Source organism: Podarcis erhardii, assembly GCF_964252035.2.
Source record: "Podarcis erhardii genome assembly, chromosome: 15".
In the NCBI taxonomy this organism is placed as follows: Eukaryota; Metazoa; Chordata; class Lepidosauria; order Squamata; family Lacertidae; genus Podarcis; species Podarcis erhardii.
In genome coordinates, this window is record NC_138505.1 from 2693264 (window position 1) to 2701094 (window position 7831).

The 7831-nt window shown below is 49.9% G+C and overlaps 1 protein-coding gene across 2 annotated transcripts in view; it reads left to right on the plus strand.

Moving 5' to 3' along the window:
• The first annotated feature begins 2957 nt into the window (after nucleotides 1–2957).
• Nucleotides 2958–7831, plus strand: part of LINGO4 (leucine rich repeat and Ig domain containing 4) — a 17492-nt gene continuing 12618 nt past the window's right edge. The window contains exons 1-2 of one of the 2 annotated variants that reach the window (XM_081841054.1): nucleotides 2958–3077; nucleotides 4655–4825. The gene's annotated coding sequence lies outside the window, so the exon portion shown is untranslated. The remainder of the gene's footprint in view (nucleotides 3078–4654; nucleotides 4826–7831) is intronic. The other variant, XM_081841055.1, reaches the window with a different exon arrangement.

Here is a 7831-nt window from a genome sequence, read left to right on the forward strand (position 1 = left end):
AAAACACTTCCAGTATTTTCAAACTTAGCTTTCATTCACTTGTTTCATTGACTTCCTCATGCCTCCCTTTTTGTATTCCACTTCAGTTAACTGTTTCAGCAATTCCTTTCCATCTTCCTCTGTTTTCTGTCCTGTAATTAATCTCAACATATTCTAACCTTGTTATTTTTTTCCTTTTAATACATTAACAATCTATCTGTACCTAGTTCCTTATAACATTTCTGCCAAAGCCATATAACTTCATTCCACCATTTTCCTAAAGCTCATTAATTTTACAATATTTCTGTAAATAATCTTTAATTTTTTTCCAATCTTCTTCCACCGACTCTTCTCCCTGGTCTCGGATTCTGCCAGTCATTTCCGCCAGTTCCATATAGTCCATCAGCTTCATCTGCCATTCTTCCCAGGTGGGTAAATCTTGTGTCTTCCAGAGGTCCGTTCTTAACCTGAAACTGTTCTTAACCTGAAGCACCACTTTAGCCAATGGGGCCTCCTGCTGCCACCGCGCCGCCGGAGCACGATTTCTGTTCTCATCCTGAAGCAAAGTTCTTAACCTGAAGCACTATTTCTGGGTTAGCGGAGTCTGTAACCTGAAGCGTATGTAACCTGAAGCGTATGTAACCTAAGGTACCACTGTATCAGCAAGGCAGCTACAGCAATGGCTCGTCTCTCCGAAAGGGTCTGGTAGAATGTGATGCTTAGCAGCCAATACCAAGGTGAAGGTCTAGCAGGCTTGCATGTTGAGCTGCTTTGTGGTTGTGAGACATGGGGAACTTGAACCCTCCAGGAACAACACATCAACAGCTTCCACATGCACTGTGTCAGGAAGATTTTGGGCAGGGCAGAGTCTCAAAGAAAGATGCTCTCTGCTAAGCTCACATCCGCAGCACGTTCGCACTGCTGTCTCGGTGTCTGTGGGAATGTTCAGGGATGCAGGAGAGGATATATTGTTTGATTATAGCCTTTCCAACTTGCGTGAACAAGTTCACAATTTAGCAGAGTAACATTCCCCTTTTTAAACTCACAGCGGATGCATTTGCTCAGGCTCGCGAAAGCCCCTATAATAACTGTTCTGGTATTTTCCCTTTATTCCCTCATAAAAGATAAGACACGACACAGTCTTTTATAAAAGTATAAAAAGAGTTTACAGTGGTACCTCAGGTTAAGTACTTAATTTGTTCCGGAGGTCCGTTCTTAACCTGAAACTGTTCTTAACCTGAAGCACCACTTTCGCCAATGGGGCCTCCTGCTGCTGCTGCGCAGCCGCTGCACGATTTCTGTTCTCATCCTGAAGCAAAGTTCTTAACCTGAAGCACTATTTCTGGGTTAGCGGAGCCTGTAACCTGAAGCGTAAGTAACCTGAAGCGTATGTAACCCGAGGTACCACTGTACTCACATTCTGTTCACAATCGGATCCCAGAAGGCAGACTTATCTTAGAAAAGTAACATACACCTGGAAACTATCTCATAAAGAGACAGTCCCTTTGTCCTGTCTTGGCTAGAGGCCAAGAGAGCATCTTTGGCTAAGCAGATGTTGCTTCTTCGACGCATGTAGTCAAAAAGAGAGAGGTGGCTGCCCTGCCCTGTGCTTTTGTCGTTACCTGCACAGGTGAGGCCACGCCCACCTCTAGTCCCATGCAGAGGAAGCCTGTCCCAGCCTAGAAGGAAACAAGAAGTTGACCTGCTGGCTGGACAAACATTCCTCCCCATGTGTAAACAGGTTCACTCTAGGAATGTTGTACTTGACTGCTCTTGGGTTTCACATCCCACAATGTCTACACTGGCTTGGCCATGTGCGCAGAATGGAAGACGGCAGGGTCCCCAAGGATTAATTGAATTAATCCAGAATTTGGCAGCTAGACTGGTGACTGAGAGTGGCCACCGGGACCACATAACACTGGTCCTGAGAGATCTGCATTGGCTCCCAGTACACAATTCAAAGTGTTGGTGCTGACTTTGAAAGCCCTAAACAGCCTCAGTCCAGTATACCTAAAGGAGCATCTCCACCTCCATCGTTCTGCCTGGACACTGAGATCCACGCCGAGGGCCTTCTGGTGGTTCCCTCATTGCGAGAACTGAGGTTACAGGGAACCAGACAGAGGGCCTTCTCGGTGGTGGCACCCACCCTGTGGAACACCCTCCCTTCAGATGTCAAGGAAAGAAGCAGCTATCTTCTCTTTAAAAGACATCTGAAGGCAGCCCTGTTTAGGGAAGTTTTTATTATTTAGTGCTGTATTGTTTTTAACACTCAATTGGAAGCCGCCCAGAGTGGCTGGGGAAACTCAGCCAGATGGGCGGGGTATAAATAATAAATTATTACAGTATTATTATTATTAAGGACGTGCTCTACTGGGAGCTGGCTTCAGGCACCAGACTGGTTGTCGGACCAAATCTGCGCTACAAAGACTTCGGCAACATCAACCCCACCATGTGGGAATCCCTTGCAAATGACCAACCTCAGTGCCCAGAGAAGAGTCAGGTTGGTCATCCATAGCAGTGACCACAGGAGGAATGACCGCTGGGAGGAGGGCAGAGAGAAGAAACGCCGTGGGGCACCTGCAGCAGCAAACAGGTGCCAGACGCCTTCACCTGCCCCAGCTGCAACAAAACATCTCTCTCCCGTATCGGTCTTTACAGCCACAGCAGGTGCTGTAACTCTCCAACAGTCTGACTCCCCCCCCCAAAAAGGCGCCGTTCTCCGTTGTCTCCCGAGACAGATGGGTGCCAGCAATTAACTCTCTCTCGCTTCGCCTCTTTTGTCAGGCCACCTTGTCTTGGAACGATGGTGGCTTTGGCTGTTTCGACGACGACGCCGTCTGCGCTGAGTTGTTCAGCACAGAGAAGAAACTCTGGGATGGAACATTCCCTTGGCAAAATGACATCCACGTGGCTGGCGGAGGGAGGGAGGGAGAGAGAGGGAGGTGGCGAAGCGGGGGGGGGGCGGGAGAGAGAAAGAGAGAGAGAGAGAGAGAGAGAGAGAGAGAGAGAGAGAGAGAGAAGCAGGGAAAGAGACACACATGAGACATCATTGGGCAGAGAGAAGGCTCCTTGTTGTGTCTCCCCGAAGCACGTTCCAGGTAAGCCGCCTGGCTCGCTCCCTTGGAGAGCCCGGAGCAGATTTTTTTAAAAAAGGGGAGGGGGATATCGGCAAGCGGCTCGGTCCTTTTTGCCACGGGAGAAAGCGGGTTGCGTGCTTTTTGGACCTTTCGGAAAGCTCAAGGAGGGAGGAAGAGGATGAGAGAGGTTTGCAAAACCATTCACCTTGTTTGCGCATCTCGTTTGCGCGAAGAGCGCTCTCACGATCCTGTCCTGGGATTCCCGGTTTGGAACCGGGTTTTTTTTGGGGGGGGGGGAGGATTTGGGACAGAAGGTGACCTGGGCGTAAGAGCCCTTCTGGATCCATCTGGTCCGGAGTCATGGTTTCTCAGATGCCCCGTGGGAGGAGCGCAACAGCAGGACTCTTGTCTCCACCGGCGAGTCGCTGCCGCCTCCGTCCGTGGCGAGGGAAGGAAGGAATCGTGGCGAATAGCTGCTGCTGCTGCTGCTGCCAGTCCAAGTCGAGCATCTTGGGCTGGATGGACCAATGGTCTGCTCCAGTATAAAGGCAGGGTTCCTAAATTCAGGATGAAAGCATGTCATGATTCCTGCACTTCAGGGGGCTGGGCTAGATGATCCTCGGGGTCTCTTCCAGCTCTAGGTTTCTATGTGCTGCGGAAATCCCAGGTTTACTTGCCGGCAACATCCGTGCGCGTGAGGTTGGGAATGGGGGTCCTTTGAAACAAACCAGCTCTGCTCCACCGTGTCCCAAACTTGAAAGGTCCCTGCCCGCGAAGAGCTTCCAATCAGGAAGTCAACACAGCAGGGACTCCAGAGGAAAGAGAGAAAATTGAGCGGGGGTTCGGGGGGGGGGGAGAGAGAACATCTGCATTTATTTACACACACTCCGTATTTCAGTTACAACTCACTTTTGCTTTTTGCTGCCTTTCATACCTCGTCCTTTACAGCTTTGAAAGAATCTATGTTGCAGATATAAAGATTAGCTGGGTTGTTGTTTTTTTGGAAAATTAGGAGGCGGGATGCTTTGGGTTGTACCCAGTGCCGGTCCTACTCAGAGTAGACTTGTTGAAGTTAATGGGCGCGGCTCACCTAGATTTCTGAATTTCGCTGGGTCTGCTGCTCTGAGCGGAATTTAGAAGGGATAATTATTTTCATTAGAATCACGATTGTGGCTCCTGATCCCTGCAGCTGTTGGCTTACAACAGAGATCCACTAAATCTCTTTCGGTGCAGCTGTGGCTTTTGCCCATTGGGGCTGGCAAAGGGGACCCAAAACGGTAGGCGGAGCCAAAGCCAACAAGAGGCGGAGCCAAATGATTTTAGCTTTGTCCCCATCCTTCTGCAAGGGGCACCACTGAGACTAAGAAAAAAGAGGAGGTTTACTGGCAGGCAGAGGCACCCCTGGGACTGGTTGTGAGTAAGAGAGCTGGCCATGGGGGGCTAGTGAGTCTGTGCCCCATTTGCCCCCATGGACCAGACTCCATTGCCGGAATATGGACCCCCAGACCCGCACGTCTGAAGGGATTTTCCAGCCCGAAAGCATCACAGTTCTCTTCCGTTTCCCCAGTTGTTCATTCATTCATTTTTATTTTTAAAAGGCGGACAGCGAATATGATGCTGCCGGCTGCGTCTGCCAAGATCCAGGTGGCTTCCAGTCTTCGTGGGAAGCTTTTCGCGACATTTGGGAGAAGGGGGTGAGTTTGCGCTTCAGCTGCAAATGCTAACCGGCTTTTTTTTTAAAAGCACGGAGAGATCCACAGCAGACAATGGTAAGTTAACTCCGACTTCACCACCCCACGCCCCTCTCCCTGCAGAAACACACACGCGCGCAAAAACCCCCGCGCAAACTCCCGCGTACTGAAATGGATGTTTCCTGCCAGAACTGAGAAATAAACGATGACTTAGGAACGGAGGCTTGCACACATTTGGGAAATACATCCGCCCCCTCTTCGGAATAGGCTGAGCTTAGCGGGTGGGATGAGGTGTTACATGCGTAATGAGTAGCAAAAGCAGCTTTGGGGAGGAGGAACTGGAAGGGGAAAGCTCTGCGGGGAGGGAGGCTTGACCCGTCGCCGCCCACCGCTTCTCAGTCTCAAATCTCTGAGCGTTGGCAGGCCAGCATTTGGGGTCTCCTGGGCCCAGACTCAAGAAGCCATGGCTACTCGTGGGAGAGACACTCCATCCTCCTTGAGAGGCAGTGTGGTGTAGTGGTTAGAGCCCTGGGAGTCTTGGGTTCAAATCCTCACTTGGCCACAGGAGGCACACTGGGGGGTGGGACAGGGACGGATCTTGGGCCGGCTGCCGTCTCTCAGCCTAATCTACCTCATAAAGTTGAGAATAAAAGAAGGAAGACCCATGTAATCAGTAAATATATATCTCCGTCTAGGGGTCAGCAAACTTTTTCAGAAGGGGGCCGCTCCACTGTCCCTCACATCTTGTGGGGGGCCGGACTATATGGGGGAGATGAACGAATTCCTATGCCCCACAAATAAGCCAGAGATGTATTTTAAATAAAAGGACACATTCTACTCATGTAAAAACATGCTGATTTCCGGACCGTCCGTGGGCCAGATTTAGTAGGCAGTTGGGCCAGATCCGGCCCCCGGGCCTTAATTTGCCTACCCAACTCTGTGGCCTCAGATCCTCATGTCCTTTTGGACTATTTGATGTTTATTTATTGCTCCAAGGAGTTTAAAGTGGTTCTGCACCTCCTCAGTTAATCCCCACAACAACCTTGTGAGGTAGCTTAGGCCAAGAGACTGGCCCAAGCTCACCCAGCAACCTTCATAGCTGAGTGGGGATTCGAAGTCTCCCAGGTCTTAGTGCGATACTCTAACCACTACACCACCGCTGCCTCTCTACACTGGTATACTCCAGCCTTCTCTGGCCTCCAGATTATGCTGCATTACAACTCCCAGCAGCCCCAGCTGCCAGACGTGGCCCAAGGGTCGCAGCTGATGGGAGTTGTAGTCCAGGAAGACTCCAGGGTCATCGTGACAAACCCCTGCTACTGGTCTGCTATGGGCAATGGGCACCACCGAATGAGGGGGATTTCTTAAACGAAAACACTCACAGCCAAAGGGAACCAGTGAAGAATTAGCTCTGAGAAGCTGGGCTTCAGCTCAGCACAGTTGAAAACTCTTTTTCCTCCATGAGGTCTAGAACCCTGCAAGCTCTTGCCCAGCTCGAGACAGCTTTAAAATCCCCTTTTTCCTCAGTGAGAACCCAAACATTCCAGATTGTGTTTTGGAAAGGAGACCAAGGAATTTGGAAGCCCCAAATCTGGAGGGAGCTTCAGATGAGGAGAATTTCAGAAGCCGTCCTACTTCCTTGGTGGGTTCAATGCAGATCTGTGCATCTCTCCTCAGTCCCGTTTAAGTCTCACATCTTTTGCAGGCTCTCTCTGCTTTGCTGGTAGAGGGCAGGGGCCTCGGCCAAAGCGGGGCCATCAGGAGATTGGTTTTGGCAGAAAGCATCTCATATTTCCCCGTGCGAAGCTCCAGACACCTTGTTCCTTCAGTCTCTGGCCTGTATGTGATCGCATTAGCCTGATTAAGTTTCTCCGCTAGGCTGAGGACACATCCTGGCAGCTATTCTCCGCCGTCAGAGAGAGGTTATTTTCCCCGCCTCCTGCCATTCAGGGAACGAGGCCCTTCCCACAACCGCTTTGTCTTTCTTGCCTCCGTTCAAAGCATGATGCTGTTGTTGTTGTTGTTTAGTCATTTAGTCATGTCCGACACTTCATGACCCCCTGGACCAGAGCACGCCAGGCCCTCCTGTCGTCCACTGCCTCCCGCAGTTTGGTCAAACTCATACTGGTCTCTTCGAGAACACTGTCCCACCATCTCATCCTCTGTCGTTCCCTTCTCCTTGTGCCCTCCATCTTTCCCAACACCAGGGTCTTTTCCAGGGAGTCTTCTCTTCTCATGAGGTGGCCTAAGTCTTGGAGCCTCAGCTTCAGGATCTGTCCTTCCAGTGAGCACTCAGGGTTGATTTCCTTCAGAATGGAGAGGTTTGATCTTCTTGCAGTCCATGGGACTCTCAAGAGTCTCCTCCAGCACCAGAATTCAAAAGCATCCATTCTTTGGCGATCAGCCTTCTTTATGGTCCAGCTCTCACTTCCATACATCACTACTGGGAAAACCAGAGCTTGAATTATACGGACCTTTGTTGGCAAGGTGATGTCTCTGCCTTTTAAGATGCTGTCTAGGTGTGTCATTGCTAGCATGGCGCTAATAGATATATAACTATGGGAGCTGCAACAAAATGTTGCAGCACAAAGTGTTTTTGTTCAAGATGTTTTCCTCTCCCTCCTCCCCCCCCCCCCGGCCTGGTTTCCCATTTCCCCCTGCAAAAAAAATATGAATGTCTTAGACTGTCTTAGACTGAGTCAGGCCACTGCTCCATCTATCTCAGTACTGTCAACACTGACTGGCAGCAGCTCTCCAGGGTTTCAGGTGAGGAGTCCCTCCCAGCGTTTACCTAGAGATGCCACCAATAATTGAATCTGGGACCTTCTGCATGCAAAGCAGACACTCTCTCCCTGAGCTCCTGGCAGGAGAAGATGCTAAGTTTGGCAGGAAGGTTCAAGGACAATCAAAGAAACATTTAAACATAGGTGTGTCTGTGTGTGTGTAATTATTTGCAGAATATGGATAGATATTCACAGTGCTTTTTTTCTTTAAAAAAATTTTAAGTGTACTCTCATTTTCACTCAAGAAAACCACCATTTTATAGTTTATAGACACTGGAGGGAAATGAATATAGTAAATGGG